This window comes from Bemisia tabaci, chromosome 10 (genome assembly GCF_918797505.1).
Source record: "Bemisia tabaci chromosome 10, PGI_BMITA_v3".
NCBI lineage: Eukaryota > Metazoa > Arthropoda > Insecta > Hemiptera > Aleyrodidae > Bemisia > Bemisia tabaci.
In genome coordinates this window covers 42,050,633-42,072,786 of record NC_092802.1, presented here as the reverse complement: position 1 = coordinate 42,072,786, position 22,154 = coordinate 42,050,633, and the positions used below count along the sequence as shown (strand labels likewise).

The 22,154-nt window shown below is 41.7% G+C and overlaps 1 protein-coding gene across 1 annotated transcript in view; it reads right to left on the bottom strand.

Annotated features, from left to right (window-relative positions):
• Positions 1–22,154, bottom strand: part of bab1 (bric a brac 1) — a 423,053-nt gene that overhangs the window by 348,830 nt on the left and 52,069 nt on the right. The window lies entirely within an intron of this gene.

Genomic DNA, 22,154 nt, shown 5'->3' with positions numbered 1-22,154 from the left:
TACCAGGGGCGTGGTGTGCTTTGCGATGTATCGATAGATCTGTCATTCAAACCTATGGAAAAGGATCGATAGACAGGGTGTTGGCAGCGAACACCTTGATTATCGATTCTTTACCATAGCTTTAAATGGGGATTAGCTTCCATAATCGATCATTCACGCCACGCCACAGATGACTACTCCGGAATTCAAATAGCTGCGCGCGCGCTTGATGTCCGATTTGACCAGCTAATTCACGAAAAATTCTTATGCAATTCCTGGTCAGCATTAAAAAAAAAATCGCAATTATTCCAGAAATTCAGTAAACAAGTGAGCAATCAAGCGATTTTCATATCAATATCGCGCGAAATCATGCGATTGTGCCAGCGGTTTTGTGGAGCCTTAGAGGTCACTCGTATTTCACCTAAATATCGCGGTTTTTACGCAATTTTTGACGGGGATTTCGATAGAACACATAAAATCATTTGAATTCACCTCATATCACGGCGAATAAGCCATTTTCCCAGCGGTTCTGTGACAAAATAAGAGATAACGCGTTTTTTACTTTGATATCGTGGCATAAATTCAATTTTTCCGACGATTTTGTAAAAATATAAAAAATTAGAGTACAAATAAATATAGAATAAGACATTCTCAGTTTTAGAACAGATCCCCTGATTTTTCCCTGAAATTTTGCAGTCCTCGATATCTTTAATATTTTTCCGGTTTTCCCCGGTCTAGACACCGTGCTATGTACGGCCCTGCCTAAGCAAGATAATGGAGGAAAAATTCCCTCACTTAACCCGTGTGAAACAATCGTTAGAAAATGCCTTACCGATCTCTCCATAGACAATTTTTTCTTGTCAATTTTGTAAGGGGTCTCGATTCTGGATCCAAGAGACTTTTTTCCAGCTAAAAATAATTGAGTTAAATAAAGAAAAAGCGATTTTGTTAACTGGCGGGATTAGAGTAACTTGTGAACGGACAACAAGCGGAATCGGAAGGGAAAAAATAAATAACAGAATTGGAATGGGTGCAGAAGATATGAAATGAGAAAAGAGAAAAGAGAATTACTATGCAAATGAAAGAGGATGTCGACACTTACCGTGTGCCGGTGAAATTATTTATGTAGGTCTCCACTTCCGGGTTAAACAGCGCCTTCCTTCATCCTGCACAAAAAAAGAAAGAAATATTAATACCGATACAATACGCAGTGGCGTTCGATAACTAGCCCGGTGCGTGGCTTTCACGGACAAAAACTATTACATCATGCTTCTCAAATGTTTTTCCCACAGCTGAAGGTGGAGCTAAGAAAAGTCACCCAAAAAGTCGCCCCTTCGAGGGAGGGGGGATTAATTGGACCTCATTTGGACGTATTTCAATCAAACGGAACTATGTGCATTGTGACGTGAGCCCTGTAATGCATATATTCTTACTAGCCGTTCTGGGCGCGCTTCGCGCGCCCGTCACGCCTAGCCGGGGGCTACGCCCCCTGGACCCCCGGTCACTCGCTACGCGAGTGACATTCGGCTCGCTTCGCGAGCCGATTTTGTAGTAGTTGCAAATTTTTTTATCACTATATTTTGAAGATTTCATAGAAAACATTATGAAATTCTCACTCCACAATTAACTTGTAGAATAATAATGGCAGGGCAAGAAATAGACTATATCTTAAAATGGACGGTTATCCCACTTAGTAAAAACAGCCAACACCACGTGAAGGTGAGGAACCATCGTTAGCCACTTTTTTTTTTTTTTTCTTTTCTTTACTTTTCTGAAAAAAATTTACTGAAATTTTAGTTGCGTCCCCTAAAAGGAAACACGGAGAAAAAAATTTGTGCATGGAACCCGAAGCTGAGATCATATGGATCTCTGAAGTTTTCGGATCACGCATCCGAAAAGTTAAGGTCCATCTGCCGAAGTTCGGGTCAGACAATTGAAGTAGTTCGGTATATACCGAAGGTTTCAGGTCACACATCTGAAGTACTCGGTGCATACCGAAGTGCTTCAGATTTCTGACTCAGAGATTTAGGAAAAACACAGTAGAGAACCAAGGAAATCACAGTAGAACAGAGAAAAAAATACAGTCGAATAAATAAAGAAAACTATTATCGAAGAAATTCTAATTATTAGAAAGTAATTAGCTGGCGTAATCAATGCGTAGCTGCATAGGAGCATGAGCGAGATTTATCATCAACTGACCGCTGGCCGCTAGGTACCTGGGTGGGCGAGCGACAATACGTAAGCGGTGGCATATGGTTCGATTGACAGAGGAGTGGGGAACGGTCAGACGTAGGGGAAAGGTTCAGGCTGAACCGTTCAGCACAGCGCAGCGTCAGTCACCGGGTGGGGAAGAGAGTCCGGGAGGGGACACTTCCCCTCGAGTGAAATAGAAAAAGGCAGAATCCTTCGAAGTTTATATTAATGATGATGATGATGGGTCTCAGGGCTCATGTCTGAATGCATGTAGTTCCGTTTGACAGAAATGCGTCCATTCCGCGATAAGGAACTAAAATTTTGGGTTCGACCGTTAAATCACATACTTGCATACGGGAAAAAATAACATATCGACGGTGAAACTACCAAACCACGTATCTCGGTTTGCGACGTCGCAGACTACCTGTCATACTTTCTTTTTTAAATGAAAAACTTCTTAACGTCTAGTCTTGAAAATTTCTGTGATTTTTCCTCTTTGTGCAGAAAAAATTCTGTGAAAATTTCAAGGAATGATATTGATTTGGTCGACTTCAAAAAAATAAAATGCGAGCGTAGATTTTTAAACACCGCAAACGAGATACGTGGTTTGGTAGTTTCACCGTCGATATGTCGTCGTCTTCAGGATATCCCAACGTTGCAAAATTGACTCGAACAACTCAATTTTTTACAAGAACATACCTGTGCAGATTTCGTCCAAAATTTTTCTGATTTTTGCATGAGATCCGGAGAAAAATCAGTGAAATTTTCAGATAAATATGCCCAAGATTCTCTTAGGAAAAATGGAATTTGCGAGGGAGAATTGGATAACACTGAAATGTAGTTACGTTCTTTTGCGAGAAGAACGACGATATGTTGTTAGGTAGTAGAAGTAGTAGTAGTAGTAGTAGTAGTAGTAGTAGTAGCTAGGTAGTAGTTCATTAATGTCCTAAAGATTGTAAAAAAATGTGGATACAGCTACCATTAAATCTGCAGTTACGGACCGGAAAGCTGTAAATACATTTTCAATGATCCGAGAAATCAAGGAAAATGGCAGTGGCAAAGGCAGTGGCGTGCTTTGCGATATATCGATTGATCTGCCATTTAAGCCTATGGAAAAGGGTCAATAAACAGGGTGTTCGCAACCGATACCTTAATAATCGATTCTTTATCACAGCTTCAAATGGAGAAATATCGATTTTCGATCATTCACGCCTCGCCACTGGAAAACCGCGTGGCGACTCTATTTACTGCAGCGTATTTTGCAATTTTAAGAAACCTTACGAGTAGGTAGGACATGCACTTTAAATCAACTTACAAACGAAATTATCTGATAAATTGGAAGAAAAATATTATCAAATTTTCCTGAAAATTAGTGATTTGTCCAAGGAAATTTGGCAACGCCTGAAGGCTCATTCGGCGTTCTTCCTTAGCACGGCAGTGTTCGCCGGAGAAGGAGGCATTCATGATCAACCATCGACATTTTCCCATTCGAAACCACGGTGAAGAATCGATTATCAAGTTGTTCCTCGCGATCAGCCTGATAATCGATCCTCTTTCATGGGTTTAAACGGGGGTCCAATCGATTAATCGCGATGCTCGCCACGACTCTCATTTGGGATCCGCGCAAGAGATGCAAGACGAGCGACGCGAACACAATGCACTTGTACTATTGATTCATTAGATTTAATTACACGAGAGACGCACGCACACCAAGGCGCGCGGCCCGGGCCAGACACGGCCGCCATCTTCCTCTTCTATATAATAATAATAACAATAATAATATATCAGACTCGGGAGCCAGACTTTGAATTACCCCCCTCATCACCCCCCCGCCCCCCGCGCGCTGAGTCTTCGCGATGCGCTCCAGTGGGGGCCAAACTTCAATGCGCCCCCCCCCCCCCACCCCGGCCGAAATTGAGCCGCGAGGGGTTTCCAGCCTTGCCGCATGAAGAGAATCCTCGAATAGGGAGAGAATGGATGCCACATGGATTTGTCATTCATGCACAGCGGGCTGATTATTGAAATTAATAGACAAAGCTATAAACAAAGCGGACAAAAAGACAATGGAGCGATCTTACTGGTGGAAGCGGGTGGTTGCAATGGTCAAGGGAAGAAAAAATGTAAATTTGTTCAATGCATCTCCACCTTATTATATTTGTCTCCAAAGTTAGATGAATCCCGGCTATTCCCGGACCTGAACACCACGGGCTCTCATACTGCCGTGATGGCGAAGAGAGCGGTAAGGGTCAAATTTTCGAAATCGAGTTTTCCTTCAAAATCCGTCTGATCTTATTTAGATGAGATCACTGAAATGGCTAAAGCGGCAAAATTCATCTTATTTTCATAAAAACAAGACATATGAGAAAGCCGTAAAAGCGCACACGGAGAGAAAAACTTGGTGCATGGGACCCAAATTGAGGTCGTATGGATCTCTGAAGTTTTCTGATCACGCATCCGAAAACTTGAGGTCGAGCTGCCGAAGTTTGGGTCAGACATCGAGGCACTTGGGTATGTACCAGAGTAGTTCAGATGTGTGACTCGAACCCTTCGATATATATCGAAGTACTTCAGATGTCTGACCCGAACTCCGGCAGCTGGACCTCAAGTTTTTAGATACGTGATCCGAAAACTTGAGAGATCCATACGACCTCAACTTGGATCCGACGCAGGAAGTTTTTTTCTCCGTGAAAGAAGGGACTCTAGCGGTGAAAAAGATGAGAGCTACTTGGGTTTTGAAAATAAATAGCCAGTGGTATAATGATGGGAACGTAATTGAAATTCGGGTCACCACCGGGGCCGGGGCTCGGCGGAAGAGGGCAGAGTCGATAGACTCGGCGATAGCCAACCGGAAGGAACGGTGGACACGGCCCCGCTGAATTACCCCAGACTCGGATCTCCGACCGATAATTATAGTATACTCCGCAGTCATACAAAATCAAACGTTTGTATAGGAAAAGGAATTCAATTCCACCTGCGGGCTCACTGCTGGAATTAATAGACAAAGCGATAGGCATGGAGGACATGGGTCATTGGGAGTAAAGAGAAATATGAAAAATCCATATTCATACCTACATATTGCTATTAGGAACTACAATAGGTAACTGGCTCAGTTTAGAAACAACGTATGTACCATCAGTTGCCCTGTGCACGTAACTGTTTTTAAAGAAGAAAACATTCTCCTAAATGCAAAATGTCCAAACGTCCAATGTCCAATGTTCCACTAAGCGATGGACATGGAGGACTCGGGGAGTAAAGAGAAATATGAAAAATCCATATTCATATCTACATATTGCTATTAGGAACTACAATAGCTGGCTCAGTTTAGAAACAACGTATGTACCATCAGTTGCCCTGTGCACGTAACTGTTTTTGCAGAAGAAAACATTCTCCTAAATGCAAAAGTCCAAATGTCCAATGTTTGACAAAGCGATAGACATGGAGGACATGGGAAGTAAAGAGAAATATGAAAAATCCATATTCATACCTACATAGTGCTATTAAGAACTACAATAGCTGGCTCAGTTTAGAGACAACGTACGTACCATCAGTTGCCCTGTGCACGTAACTGTTTTTGCAGAAGAAAACATTCTCCTCAATGCAAAAGTCCAAATGTCCAATGTTTGACAAAGCGATAGACATGGAGGACATGGGGAGTAAAGAGAAATATGAAAAATCCATATTCATATCTACATATTGCCATTAGGAACTACAATAGCTGGCTCAGTTTAGAAACAACGTATGTACCATCAGTTGCCCTGTGACCGTAACTGTTTTTGCAGAAGAAAACATTCTCCTAAATGCAAAATGTCCAAATGTGCAATGTCCAATGTTCGACAAAGCGATGGACATGGAGGATATGGGGTGTAAAGAGAAATATGAAACATCTATATTCATATCTACATATTGCTATTAGGAACTACGATAACTTTTTGAAGAATGTCAACGTTAGCGGCGAGGATGAGGCGCCTTCAAGGCACGAAAACGCAATCAAGAATACAGCTAGGCTGGCGGAGAGCCTGATCTGAAGGGGTCGCGCTGGGCTTGCAGTAGAAAAGTTCTGCGCCTCGATTATTGATTACGAGGTGTCTACTAAAATTTCAGTTTGGATTTTCCTGACGTTTCAAATGAAATTTCCTGATTTTTGGCGCGAATATATTGACACTGGTTTGAATTTACGAATCGACATATTCAAAGAGCTGAATCAAATGTTTGAAAAACGCATGAGGCACTCAGGATTTCTCGATCCATGACCGATTTTCCTGTTATTTCGCAAATTTTTCAGGATAACTAGAGTTTGTAGGGATATATCTATCCTTCTGTCCCATAGAAAAACGTCGTGGACGCAGCCAAATATTTCTTATAAAATATTGCAACCGAGGGAGCGTGTGATAGTGAATTGTCCTCGTGATTTTTAAAAAAAAATTCTCCGCAATTTCACCGCGTGGATGTTAAAATAGGACACATTCATGCTTGAAGGAACTATGCTGATCCCAAACCCTATGCACACACTTCCATTTGGAGTAAATCCATCCAATCACGAGGGGAAATACTTCTGAACATTCTTAAAAATAAATATATTATCGGAGGAACCTGTCCAAAATTTGAATGATTATCTTCAGAACGACGGAGTTGGGCGTCATTCAGTGGCGTAGCGTGCTTTCAATATATCGATTGATCTGCCCTTTAAACCTAAGGAAAAGGATCGATTAACAGGTTGTTCGCAACAAACACCCGAACTGTCGATTTTTCACCATAGCTTCAAATGGGGAATTATGAATCATCTATCGATCACGCTTTGCCACTAGTGTCATTATGTACAACGCAGCTATCTTGGGGGAGAATTTTTTTTTTTCATATTTTTCCCATTTTTTGTGGGAAAGAGAACAAAGTATAAATTGGGTTCTCATTTTGGCATATGAGACTTTTTTATAATCTCGCCTTTCTTCAAAACTACATTTTGTAGATAGTTGCTTTCTACTACACAGACATTATCTCGCTTCCCCCGATTTTTCAGCTTCTACAGGATTACCACAGAATGAATAAATTGAAATCCCCTGACATTTCTCTGATTTCCCTGTCACATTTTACTAAAATTTCCTGAAAATTGAAAATATGCTAAATGGTTAAAAAGACATAATTTCATATAGTTATTACTTAAAATATATTGTTTGAAACGTCAAACCTGGTCTGGAAAGCAAATAAAAGTAACCTGATAATTTTTCCCTCACATTTTCGTTATTTTCCCTTCCATTTCAAATTTCCTAACAATGCCCAGTTTTCCCGGTATTCCCTGACTGTGGGAACCCTGCTTCTAGTTCCAATCCTCTACTTGGCAACACAGCTTTCCCTCCATTAAAATCCATGGTAAAGAATCGACCCCCTCTCGATGTAAATCGATTGTTTCGCATACATTCAAACAAGAGAGAATCCAGTGTTGCCAAGCCGCCTAATTCACGGTCGATAGGGCGGCGGAGCGGGGATCGCCTTCCTATTGATTTTATAATTAAATTACATCTAATTCCCTTTCTCATTTAATTTAACTTAATCAAAACTGGAGCTCTCCGGCTCCGCGCACGGTTGAACACCCCCCCCCCCCCCCGTTCTTCGGCTGATCGACCCCGACTCAAGATATTTTCAATAATTTAATTTTATTCATTTTTTATTCTTATATAATTCAGCGCCGGGCGGAACTCGAGGATCTACCACCCGCGCTGCCCAGCTTTCGCAGACATTTCGTGAGATTTATGCTCCTGAGATTTCACGTGAAAAAATTATTCCTCTTCTTCAGTTTCCTATCCTTCTATTTTCTCTTCGACGCCTGTTTTCCGTGTTGCCGCTTCTTCTACTTCTTCTTTCTTCTTCTTCCTCGCCTTCTTTCTCCTCTCTCCGAATTCCTATACTTGTTTTTATTATATTTACTCCTATTTTTCTATTTCCAATAATCCTTCATCATCATCTTCCTTTTCTTCTTCGGTTCCCTATCCTTCTATTTTCTCTTCGACGCCTGTTTTCCGTGCTGCTGCTACTTCTTCTCTCTTCTTTTTCCTCGCCTCCTTTCTCCCTTTCTCGCTCTTCTCTCTCTCTCTTGCAATTCCGACACTTGTTTTTTTCAATTTCAAATACTCCTTCTTCATCCTTCTCCTTCGTTATCATCTTCTTTCTCTTCTTCTCCTGTTTTCTACGCTGCTACTACTTCTTTTTCTTAAGTTTTCTCTATTGCTGCTGCTACTTCTGCCTCCTCTCTCCCTCTTTTCTTTCCTTGCTCTTCGTGTTCCGATGCTTATTTTTATTGTATCGATTCTTCTTCTCCAGTTTTCTATGAAGCTATACTAATTCTCTTCAGGGCCGGATTTAGGGGGTGGCCACATGGGCCCATGGCGGCAAATTTAGGGGGCGACAAGTGTTGTAATTTTTTCAAAAGTAGGTTTCAAGAAAAATATCTGATTCACAAAAAAAAAAAAAAAATTACGAACGAGAAAAGGCGAAAAAATCTCTCATTTCCTGAGAGTTAAAGTATAGTAATTTCTAATTTGTTCGTCTTTCGGTGATACAAGAGACATCACCTTTCATTAGTCGAGTTTCATTAGTCAAGTTGAGTTGGCCTGGAGCGGCGCGGCGCAGAGAACAATAATGACGAGGACTTGAGATGGAAAGGAGAAGCCCTCGGCGCGGCGCGGTCGGCATGTAACACATATTAGCGCCTACAAGACTACATGAATACTTCACGCATTGCGTCAAACGTAGTGCGGTCGGCAGCGGTTGGCGTGAAACTCATAGTGCCTACAAGACTGCATGGACACATCACGCATTGCGTCAAAAACAGTGTGGTCAGCAGCGGTCGTCGTGAAACGCATAGCGCCTACAAGACTGCAGGAATACGAATTTTAAGCGAAAATTTCAATTTGAAGAATCACAATTTTTCTCCAGCGTTTGCAGGAATGATAATTTTTTTCATCTTAAGTCTAATTTTTTGAAGCCGAGTAAACACTATTCACCAATTTTATGAACGATTTGCTTTCAGAGCGGAGGAAGAGGAATCCCCAGTTTTTAGTATCAATGCACTAACGATACCTCTGATTTCCCCGAATGAATCTTCTTCCCTGATTTTCCTGCATCGATCTCATTCCCTGATTTTCCCGAATAAATCTCATTCCCTGATTTTACCGAATAAATATCATTCCTTGATTTTCCCGAATAATCTCATTCCTTGGTTTCCCCGAATAAATCTCATTCCTTAATTTTCCCGAATAAATCTCATTCCTTGATTTTCCCGAATAATCTTATTCCTTGGTTTCTCCGAATAAATCTCATTTCCTAATTTTCCCGAATAAATCTCATTCCTTGATTTTCCCGAATAAACTCATTCCCTAATGGATCCCGATAATCCTCGGTTTTTTACGGATCCCAGACACCATGAACTAAACAACCGTATATTCCACGGGTGTTCCATCCAATTTGGCAACGCGGATTCGATCGCTTTCAATGTTGCCAACCTTCCGACGAAATCCCCGACAAACACCATTGTTCTGGCGTAAAGACGGGCCTTGGGCGACATGGCCATGGCGGCGCCGACAGCACATGTTTTCGTTCCATGATAATATAAACATATTACACAGAAACCCGAAAGCGCGAGGGGTTGGGGTGGGGCAACGGGGAGGGTGGCAGCTCGAGCCTCGCTTATATATAAATTAATAGCTTACACTTCCGCAACTTCTATTGATTGTTAAGTTTAACTAGCGCCGGCTACGTGCGCTAGGAGCCTCCTGTCGTCGCCGGATCGGGCTCGCAAATTAGAGAAAATATATTTCAAAGGCCCCACACTCCTTTCTTCCCGAGCTCATTATTGGAATTGATAGACGAAGCCATAGACAAAGAGGACCAAGTCCAAAACATTTAAGTCCAAATTTTGTACGTCCAATAACTTAAATGTCCAACCTATCACACCAACCCACCTATGTCAACCTATGTCAGGGTTGCCACAGAATTCGGGAGATTAAATTCCCTGACATTTCCCTGAAACATGTTTGGTGAAATTCCCTGACAAGTGAGTTTACCTGCCAGATTTTTAAAAAGACACAGTGAGATATAGTTTTTAGGCATAATTTGTTGTTCGAAACGTTAAACTCACTCAGGAAAGCAAATAAGGTGCCTTCACGATTTTTCCTTGACATTTCCAGGTTTCTGCTGACTTTTTTAGAATTTCCTGACATTTTCCGGTTTTCCGGGTATACCCTGACTGTGGCAACCCTGTAACGTCCAAAAAACCAAGTTTTCTGCCTGTAAAAAAGTCCAAAAATGGAATTCCAAAACCATGGTGAGCCCAACAAAGTTAGGTTGGATTGGTTCTCTGAATTTATTTTCTTTAAACTGATTTGAAAAAATTAGTCCATCGATCTTTTTTTTCATCCATTCCAACCTCTGGAAATGTATTGAATTTTTACGCCAAGATGAACAAGCAAACTTAGTTTTATATATGAAGTCGCTTTACAACGCACTCTGGCGTTCTACGACACCCAAACGCCACATATGCCTGTCTTCCCAGAGGTTATCGGGCGAACTGACACCGCAACATCTCTTCGTCAACGCCCTGCCGCCAACCCTTTACGGGACTTACGGCTCCTAAAACTCAAGGGTGAGTTTCGAACACTGTTCCGGACATTACAGTTTGGACTTTTAAAGTTCGGACCCAGGGTTTCTTCAGGAAACGAAATACACAGGGGGATCGGAGTTGAAAACCGGAAGTTTCTCTTCAGTACTGCAAAATATGCAAATTCGATCTCACAATCTGGCAATCTCGTGGATATCCCCTCGCACCAGCCCGGGATCCGATGTCTATTATTAGTATAACATTAGTATTTACATTGTCTTCGAGGCCCGCTCGAGCCGGGCACTCTGGAGGGGGAATATTATATATTGTGATATTAATTACTCCAGCTGATAGGAGGGAGGGATGGAGGGGGGAGGGTGACGTCATAGTTCCCCCATCGGTGGGAGCATTGGTCTCGGGTGTTTATCTCGACGCCCGATCTAAACCTCCATGTTTCAGGCATCGATGCTTGGGGGAAGGGGGGGGGGGGATGTTGCGCCTATCTCCGGGCCCCCGGAACGGAGAATGCAGTTCACTAAATTGAACTGATGAATTCACCAGCGGGCCGATTATTGAAATTCATAGTCAAGGCTATAGACAAAGAGGACATTCGGGGTATGGAGCGATCCTATTAGTTGAGATGGGTGGTTCCTATGGACTAAGGGAGAAAATGATGGACTAACTATCGGGTCCCTCGTGGGTTGCCGTTAGTTAGTCTATTACCTACGTCTCTTGTCCATTGCAACCACCCGCTTCTACCGATAAGATCTCTCCGTAACTCTTCTTTGTCTATAGCTTTGTCTATCGATTTCGATAATTGGCCCGCAGGTTCGGATGCATTTGCCCTGCGGGCTGATTATTGACACTGATAGACAAAGACGACAAAGAAAAAATGGAGCAATCCTATAGGTGGAAGCGGGTGGTTGCAACGGACGAAAAAAGTAAGTAATAGGTTGGAGACCCTATTTTCTGGTTCATCACTTTCCCCTGCGTCCATTGCAACCACCTGTATCGAACAATAGGATCCATTATTACAATACACCATTTGCCTTCTTTGTCATCTTTATCACGCTTTCTTGCCTATCAATTTCAATGATCAGCCTGCTGGCCTGCCGGATCCGGAGAACAAAGAGGAAAGAGAAAACGCGCGGGGAAAAGAGAGAGAAAAAGGATATGAGGCCGTTCATAAAGTTTAAAAGCTTATACCTTCCTTAATGTGATAGGTAGAAGCTCCGTTGATTTTCTTCCAAAATCCCTTCAAAAATCACTCTTTCACATTTATAACGTGATAAAGTAAACAAAGTATTCGCGATTTTCGTGGAAAAATTCTTGTCCGAGCTCTCGTGAAAACTCGTTCCACTGTGGGGCGGCAGTGTAAAAGGGTTGGGAAGTGGCGGCTTGAAAGGGATGCCGTGCATTCACTGAATTCAGGTGCAGGGGGCATCGCATCGTCAAAGCCGACTTGAGCCTTGAGCGTGCATCTTTGAACTCGGCGCCCGGTGCATCGAGTCTTTCAGAGAAGTCGGACAAAAATTGCGGATTGAAACGGCCAATTTTCATGTTTCAACTGTCGCATCGTCAATTGGATTGCATTTTGCAAAAAGGAACCAAGAGCATTCCAATGTCGCTAAGATTGTGCAACTTTGTTTACCTTGCAAATATAAACTGATGAATTGAACGACATTCATCTTTACTCTCGATAAACTATTAATTCATGATGAAATTACCTTTGTAACTTTAATTTTTGGCGTGATTTCAGTGACGGACCACTAGACAAGGTACGATTTCCAGCATTCTGATACAAGTTTCGTGACAAAAATTTCACGCAGAACACGATGCGCACGACAAAAATTACCGAAATTAACTCCTTTCGAAGATATTTAATGACTCTTGATGCATAAATTCAAACCACCCGCTCATTAAAACTCAATGCTCTACGTCATTCACATCTCGCGGTAAACGTTATCATGCAGTCTCTGCGAACGCCTTCAAATGCTGGCGATACTCTCAGTTTTGCCAGGGAGTTAGTTTTGTTGCCTATCCGAACCAAACTTAAATTGACTCCACAAACTCGCGAGTATGCTGCCGTGCTAAGGAAAAACGTCGAATGAGCCTTTAGGCGTTGCCGAATTTCCTTCGATAAATCACGAATTTTCGGGAATATTTGTAAACATTTTTCGTTCGATTTTTCAGGGAATTTCGTCCGTGATTTGACCTAAATATTCCAAAAATTTCAAGGAAAAATGTTGATAACTTTTCTCAAAAATAATCATTTTATCAGAGGAAATTTTTCAACTCTCGAGCGTTCATACGGCGTTCTTTTTTAGCACGGCAGTATGCTAGATGATGCCATGCATTTAAGCAGAAGAAAACATCCGTTTGGATTCTAATCAGGGTAATCAGTCTTTCATATCCTTTATATTTACTTCTGAATTTTTACTTTTCTTTTTTTTTTTTAAATTCGAAAATAATAGATTGCGATTTTTCGGCGTTTGCCAATTGCCTACGACTTCCGGAAAATATGAGGTTTTGAAGGTTTAACATCATATCTTATTAACTCGCTCTACTGTGCGGCGCGGCGTCGACTTCCAGTTGAAGTGTTTGGACTTGACTCCGCGAATACAATATGAGCCCAACCCCCCAGTCCGCACCATCCGCCGACCCCCTTCCGTATCAGGGTTGTCGCGTCGCTAAAGAGTTCCGTTTTCGGAAAAAAAATGGGGCAGCTGCAAAAACAAGTTGTCAAGAAATTTAAAGATAAAATTTACCTGAAATTTCTCTGATTTCCCTGACAAAATCGGCCCAGAAAACCGGGGAAAATTTAAAATTCCCCGACGGACGGCAAAAATAATTCCGTGACATTTCCCTGACGAAAAGGAAAAATTTTCACGATTTTTCGACACGGTTGAACAGTTTACGTGTAGGTAAGTAAAAAAAAGAATTACACGTTTTAGGAGTAAAATGTAGTAATTACAGCAAAATATATGGTTCCTAAACTTACGGGAGATATTTTTGCCTAATTATTAAAACTTATGAGACATTAGCAGAAATCCCGGTAAAAATCTCCAAGAGAGTGAAATTCGCGGAAAATTTTCTGATAAATTCTTGTTTTTCGATTTCCTTGAGGTTTCCGACACGAAAATCGCTTGCAAAATAAAATTCCCTGACCTGCCGAACTTTTCGGATTCCCTGACCGTTTTCCCTGATTTTCCTGACATAAAAAATTATTCCCTGACATTTCCCGGTTTTCCCGATCGCTAGACAGTTAGACACCCTGTAGGAATTTCAGCAGGAGGGTAAGTATAATTTCTCTGACGTAAAAGTACGGGAGAAAAAGCTGGTCAGAATTCAACCAATTTATTGCCAGCTGACAGTCGAGTTGACGTAGCAAGGTGATGCCTGTGGGCCGATTATAGAAATTGATAGACAAAGCGATGGACAAAGAAGACAAAAGAGATATGGAGGGGTCCTATTGGTGGAAGCAGGTGGCTGCAATGGACAAAGGAAACCTGTGACTTCGATCAAGTTCAGACCTTTTCTAGTGGCTCATTCAAATTAATGAATTACATAAAAATAAAAATAAATAAAAATAAAAAAAATAAAATTAAAAAAAAAAAAAAATAATAACAAAATTCGAAAAATAAAGTAAAAAAAATCATAAAATTCATAAAAAAATAAATAGATAAATAAAATAAATAGATAAATAAAATAATCAAAAAATAAATAATAAATAAAATAATAATAAATAAATATTAATATAATAATAAATAATAATATAATAATATATAATAATACATTTATTTTTAATAATAATAAATTTCATAAAATTATTCGAAATGTTTAAAAGCGGTCTATCTGTGCCCTAAGTCCAGAGTATTCTTGATGACTCAAATTAATCGCGGGTTGACGGATAAACTCGTGAATAATAGCTTGAAGCTAGATGCGCCCAACTTCTAGTTGGCCGCATTTGCACATGTAGCCTCAGTAATCATTCAGAAAATTTCCAATCGACGTTCGGACTTTTTGATGACTAATCAATAAACGATTCTAAAACGATGAAAAGAGGAAGGAAAAAGAAAGCGGCGATGAAAAGAGGCGTTTATGACAGTCGAGGCGAATTTCAAATAAAAACATTTATTCAGTCGATCAATCAATCAGTCGATAGATTGATTAGGTATTATACAAACACTTGGAACATGAGTTAGAACTATCTGCTCCGGAGCGTGGATCTTGATCCTAACGGAACATTTTTCCGTTGCTTCCTTTTTCACGATTCATATAAATACGGATGAATATGGATGAGAGAGCAATCAGGGTTGCCACGGAATTTGGAAAATTAAATTCCCTGATGTTTCCCTGATTTCCCAGACACATTTTGGTGGAATTCCCTGTCAATTGAAGATGTGACGGATGGTTAAGAAGGCATAATTGAATATAGTTTTCAGGCAAAATTTCTTGTTCGAAACCTCAAACCCGTTCTAGAAAGCAAATGAAGGTGATTTAACAGATTTTCCCTGACAATTCCCGGTTTTCCCTGACTGTGGCAACCCTGACTGCAATGGATGAAGAGCAAATGCGATTCTTGAAAGTTGGCAACACTGTTTTATCTCCATTTAAATGTATGTAAAACAATCGATTCTCGGTGAGGCAGCCCTCCTCGTCTAAAATAGATATTTTTAATGGATTCAAATGGAGGAAATAAAGAGTTGCCATCTAGGAAAATCGCCACCGATGGAGAGTGCCGTGCTCGGTGCGCAAAATCCCTTGCTTCGTCATTTACACCAATGAAAAAGGATCCGATTGTTAGGGTACTCCTATTGGTTGAAACGGATGGTTGTTATGGTTGAATGATCGATTATCGATATTTCTCTATTTGAAGATATGGTAAAGAATCGATCATTAAGGTGTTCGTTGCGAGCACCCTGTTTATCGATCCTATTCTATATCTTCAAATGGCAGATCATTCGACATGTTGCGAAGCACGCCACGCCACTGGCAGCCACCCGCTTCGACCAGGAGATGGCTCCAAAATCTCTTTGTCTCCTTTTTCTATCTTTTTGTCTATCAAACTCAATATTCAGCTTGCAGATGTAGTCGTGCAAAATTGGCTCAAACAATTACATTTTTAACAAGACTATAACTGCGCAATTGCTATCCACATTTTACCCAAGATTTCGCTTTGTCAATCAAAGTGAAAATCAATGAGAGGTGGCCGAAATTTCCTAGTTGAAGCAGATACGTGGTACCTACACTTCATGAGTGGAAATACAAATTGCAGAAAATGTGTGAAATGGAGTTACATTTTTATGTCTGGGAAACTCGGGTGTCCACACAGACTTGGGGGGGGGGGGGATCCCTGATTATTCATATTGACAATTTGCACGCGTAGATCTTATAATGAACCATTTTCTTCGGCAATAAATAATTAATTTCACTGCAAATGACAGAGAAGAGTAAAACTTTTCTCTTTAGGAGTGAATAATTCAATAGGCTACAATCAAAATTCTTATACTTGAATTTCATTCCTCTGTCGACCATGAAGACTGTAACCCAGATCGATGAGCTCTTGTTTCATGGTGCGAACAGTACTCATGGTTTTTCACACGTTGAAGTTCAAGATTTTTCAAGAGAAGATATCGATAAAGGCCGTTTTAGGCTAAATTTCCTCAACACTTCAATTAAACTACATTTTGCAATTCGGAACTACACTTTTTGGCTCGTTTAGAAATGACGTATGTGCCATTAGTTCCTCTACGCAGATAGATGCTTTTACGAATGGATCAGAAATTTTAGTTCATTATTGAAAAATGGCGTTCAATTGCAGGTCTATATTTATAATTGATGCAACATGATTTGATCGCTTTGGTCTCTTTTGGGGTCTGATACTGGCCTAAAAACATGGGTCTGATGAGGGTCGATCTTGGCAGATATAGCGGCATTCAACCAAAACCCGGAAAAGCCGCATTTCTTGCCAAAATTAGCCTTAAGACTAATGTTCAGCCCAGTATTAGACCCGAAAAGAGACCGAAAATGACCAAATCATTCCGCAAAAATAAAAATTCCGCAATCATTTCGCAAAAATCATTCCGAAATTCCGCGATCATTCGTTCCGCAAAATATTGATCTATAATGAGCGAAAAATCGTAGCCTTGAGGAAATTCAGGATGGGCCCAAAAACGGCCCCAGTCATTACTTCCTCTTTCAAGAATAATCAAATTTCTGGTCATCTTCTTAAACTTTTCCAACTTGTCTTTGATTTCCGGGACAATATCGGTTTTTCATACCTATAGGGATCTGGAAAACGACGATATACATACATAGTAGCCTCGCCTAGGTTCGATTCATTCGTAATGGATGTAAAACGGGTAGGGGAAGGGGGCAGTGTTGCCAAATTGGACGACTCGCCACCGCAACGACACCTTGCGGTGCAACTGCATCGCTGCATATTGAAAAGGCAAAGTTAATGACACGGGAACGGCAACGGAACGGAACGGGCGGAACGCGGGAGCGGAGCGTCGACAAAGGAACGCTGCATTCTATAAAGGTCGGAATGGAAAATTAATTATTAAGGCGGGCTCATTTTAACGGTCGAGAATTAAATGCTAAATAATTGATCCGGCGAAAAATATGAGCGGGCGCGCGGAGCGAATAAAATGAATGAATAATAAATAATAAACGAACAAATATATAAATAAATAATGTAGTGAGGTCACCGCCGCCGTCGGCTCCGCACACGGTCGTCCTCGACCTCGCAACTCGACCGATTTTCCAAGTTCCCATCACAGTTTTCCCCCATTTAAATCCGTTCAAAATATCGATTTGAAGTGACGCAAGCTGCCTCGCCAAGGATCGATTGTTTAACATACATTTAAATGAAGAAGAAGAGTGTCGCCAACTTTCAAGGATCACCACTACCGACATTCCTATTTGCGAAGAGATATACGGGGAAACACCACTGAAAGAAAATGATAAAAAAATTAATTCTGATGTTTATTTTTTTTAGAAAAGAAAATTGTACGATCTAATTTACAGAAGATGATTTCTGCTGCGGAAAAGGTTGTTCCATCTGTCATTGTGGCTGGACCCAGGACGCAACCTTTAAAGGCATGTCTTGATGCGCCCAAAAATAGTTGAATTTTTCATCTGACCTCCACGAGAGGGAAGAACGATAGCCCGGGGGGGGGGGGGGGGGCGTCAATGCGTCATAAGGAAAACCGTCGTTTGTACCGAGCTTTTGAAAGCTTCAAGTTATCTAGATACACGTTTTAAAAAATTAAAGACAAAAAACTGTTTGTCTTATGACCTCCAAACCGCCTTCCCCCGGGGTGGCCAGATTAAAAAATTGGATCATTTTCAGACGTCCTAAGCCATGCTTTTCGGTACCTGAAAATTTGAGAGGTTTTTGTTCTGGGCACAATCCAGGGGCAGATGGAACAACCTCTTTTTCTTTGGAGCGAAATTCGTATTTTTCTTTTTTACTTTAATTGTTTGACTTTCATTATAAAAATATTCGAAAGATTAAATATTTTTATTGTGAAAATCTGTTTGACTTTCAAATCTTATTTTAAGGTAATATCATATTTTATATCATTTCAAGGAAATAAAAAAATTTCGTTGGAAAAGTATTAGTTGCTCAGTGTATGCATGGACGAATTTGTTTTATTTTCAAGAGAAGGATCTATTAATGACAAAAGGAGATATGTTAATATAAATCACACGGTGTCCGGATTATACAACACAATAAGTTTATTAAATTGATCCAATGTTTCACTTTCGCAAGTACCAGGGTTGCCACAAAATTTAGAAAATAAAATTCCCTGACAATTGAAGATGTGACGGATGGTTAAGAAGGCATCATTGAAAATAGTTATCAGGCAAAATTTGTTGTTCGAAACCTCAAACCCGTTCTAGAAAGCAAATGAAGGTGATTTAACTAATTTTCCCTGACATTTTCGTCATTTTCCCGGTTTCCCCTATATCTTTTTAAAATTCCCTGATATTTCCCAGTTTTCCCTGACCGTGGCAACCCTGATGTACCTGATCCATGACCGGGACTCCTAATATTTCCTGATGACATCAAATTTTCTGATATTTTCCGGTTTTAACCGACCTGAGACACCTTGTATCGAATTAAAAGGATTAACTGTGATGCACGCAGATCTCGTGCAGATGCTCATAGCTCCTATTGCTTTAATTGCCTTTTAATAGATCGTGTTTAATTTGTGATTTAATTACTGTTTACATAATTCCGCACATAAATGTGGAGTCGAGTTTCGGCCAAATTTTGAGGTCGGCCACGGCAGTGTGCGCCGGGCGTCCGTGCGGCGCACTCACACTCACACACGCACCCTCACACACACACACACCGCCGACTAAGAGAATAGGACTGATATAAAATGATAAATTATGTATTAAGGAGAATCCAAGTCTAAAGTAGGAGCGCTTAATTTATTAAATAGTAGCAACCTATATAACTAACACACTCGCGCACGGTTGACGGGCGTGTTGGATTGTTGGGGGAGAAATTGAACGCGGCGCCGCGAGAACCGCGCAACCGCCGCCCGCGCCGGAGCCTCGCTTGCGCGCTTTCGCTAAACTCCGCGCGGGCAGAAAGCGCGAGTGTGGCCGAACCCAACGCAACGGTTACGCTGTTCTCCGGAGGGCGCGCCCGCGGAACCGCGCAAGTGTCGCCGGGCTCTCGATGCGCCTTGCGCGCTTTTTCCCACGGGGCCTTCGATTCCCATTACTAATTCAGAGCCCTTGTACAAACCTAGCTATATCCTAGCTGAAATATTCATGCCACTCCATTCGTGCAATTCATGCACTACCATCCGACGCCCCCCCCCCTCCCGCGTCGCGTACCGCGCGCCCGCTAAAATTATTCACTAACCCCCCCACCCCCCTCTCGGCCGGGAGAAACTTCACCTTCATCCACCCCCCCCCCCCCCGAGGGCTGTCTTTTCCGCTCGGACGGACGGCGCGATTGCTCCGAGATGACTACCCTCCGATTGATGTGTGCACTGAAAAAAAAATCTCGGTGTATTTACTAAGAAAAGGGTAAAATTACCAAGAATTCAGGGTTCTATTTGATCCCAGTTTTTTCTTGGTAAAATTACCATTTATGGAATTGGTAATCTTACTGAGAAATCTCGGTAAAATTATTGAACTTTCTCGGTAATTTTACTGGACCTTGGTAAAAACGCCAATATTTTTTATCGACTGTGGTAGAATTACCGAGATAAAATGGCAAAGTTACCGGGAATTGATTACCAATAAAAGTGGTATTCTTACCTGGAAAAAACGGTAAAAATACCGGGTTTTGGGTAAGCTTACCAGTCTGTCTTGGTAAAATTACCAATAATTGGTAAAAAAAAGTGAGATGGTAAAGGTACCAACGGACCTTCGTAAAAACGCCGAGAATTTTTTTTCAGTGTGTGGTGATGGCGATTGCGAGAAGATTATTGCGAAAAGGAACGCTAGTTTTCGGAACAACGGACCTGCCGTGCAATTCCTGCTGCAGACGAGCGCTTTTATGGCCGAGCTAGGAGATGATTACCCTCCGATTGATTTGTTTGGTAGGAGCTGTGTTCGAAACTCACCTTGGAGTTTTAGGAGCCATGTGGCGCATCAAGCGCGATTTTCAGGGGCCAAATTGACTTTTTGCCTACGTATCACGGCGCATTTAGTGACAAGTTAGACGCAAGATGTTCTGGTTACAGAACTAGTACCTGTCAATCGGGGAAAATTTCGAAAAATTATCAAACAGAAAAACTATGATTTTTTTTTTCGGGGGGGGGGGGGCACTTTTTAGGGGCCACGATGGCGCAGAGCCTTCATTTTTTAGGCGCCGAGATTATTGCGAAAAGAGGCACTAATTATGGAAACGACAGGAGGGCCGTGCAAATCCTGCTGCGGATAGGTGCTGCTGGTGCTGTCCAAATTGACTCGAACTGCATAATATAGATGCTTCAAAATTACGAAAATTTTGTTGGTGAAGTCCCCTAACCCCCCCTCCCCCACCCCTCCTCTAATCCCCGCTTTCAAAGTGTCTGGATCCGCCTATCATTAGTGATCCTCAGTGATACAGGCCGCCTCTTCCATAATCGATTACTTCAAAGCCATTTAAATGGAGGGTGGACAGTGTTGCCGACTACAATTTTGTACTCAAGCGGACTAAGTTTGGCATCGCTCGTACATCCATACGTTGTTTCTCGTTACCACGACGGAGCTGCGATCCGCTCGTTCCCTGAAAAGTTGATGAGCCGACTCTGATTTTCGCCCCCTTTCTTCTTCTCCTTTTTCCCGATTTTTTTTCCCTGACCCGACACAGGCGGCCCCGGCCGCGGCGGTCGTAATTCGATTTTTTCATTTCGCAATTTGAATTTCGCAATTTCCGCGGACTTCCCCGCGCGCGATCGACTTGGGCTGCGAGCGCCTGCACGCCGGCGAGACGCAACCGTTTTAACGCGATTACCCGCCGGGCCCGGCGCACGGACGTCCCCGGGCTAACGTCATTGTCTCCGAATTAACTTGCGTCAAAACAAAACAATTATCGCGACGGGCGGAAGAAGAGGCGAAAAAATTAAATAATCCAAACAGGAATTGTCTCCTGGAAATTCGATTAGTTCCTCCGACCAGCCTCCTCCCCCTCCGGCTTCCGGTGGGGTAACATTGCTGTATCGTGAATCCATTGATCGATATGCCATTTAAGCCGGTGGAAAATATCGACCATTAATGCTGTCTTAGTAATCGATTCTTCACCGTAAAATCGATAGTCAACAATCCCCGTGCCCCGATGGGATAATCCTAGTGGCGTGGCGTGCTTTGCGATATATCGATTGATCGGCCATTTAAATCAATGTAAAAATAACGATAAACAGGGTGTTCGCAGCGAACGCCTGAATGATCGATTATTTACCATAACTTCAAACGGGCAAATATCGATAATCGATCATTCGCGCCTCGCGATTGGTAATTCTTAGAAAAACGGACGAATTAAAATGAATACAGGCGCTGTGCGAGGTTAGTGACGATTCTAGTAAGTTGGCAACTCTGTTTTTCTTCCGTTTGAATGTGCGTAAAACAATCGATTCTTGCTCACCTAAAATCGATATTTTTAATGGGTTTAAATGGAGGAGCAACAACGTTACCAACTTGCAAAATTGGCACTACGCGGGGTGCTGAGTTGAAATTGGTAACAATGGAATCCCTCCATTTAAACGTGTGTTGAATAATCGATTTTTCTCGGAGCGCCCGGCCCTGCCGAGAATCGATTCATTTTCATAGGTTGAAATGGAGAGAAAACATTTGTAGCTGACTATCTGGATCCGCCGGTGAGTTCAACCAATGTGGGAGCAGGTTTTTGCGGGATTCTGGCCTGAAGAAATGTTCAAAA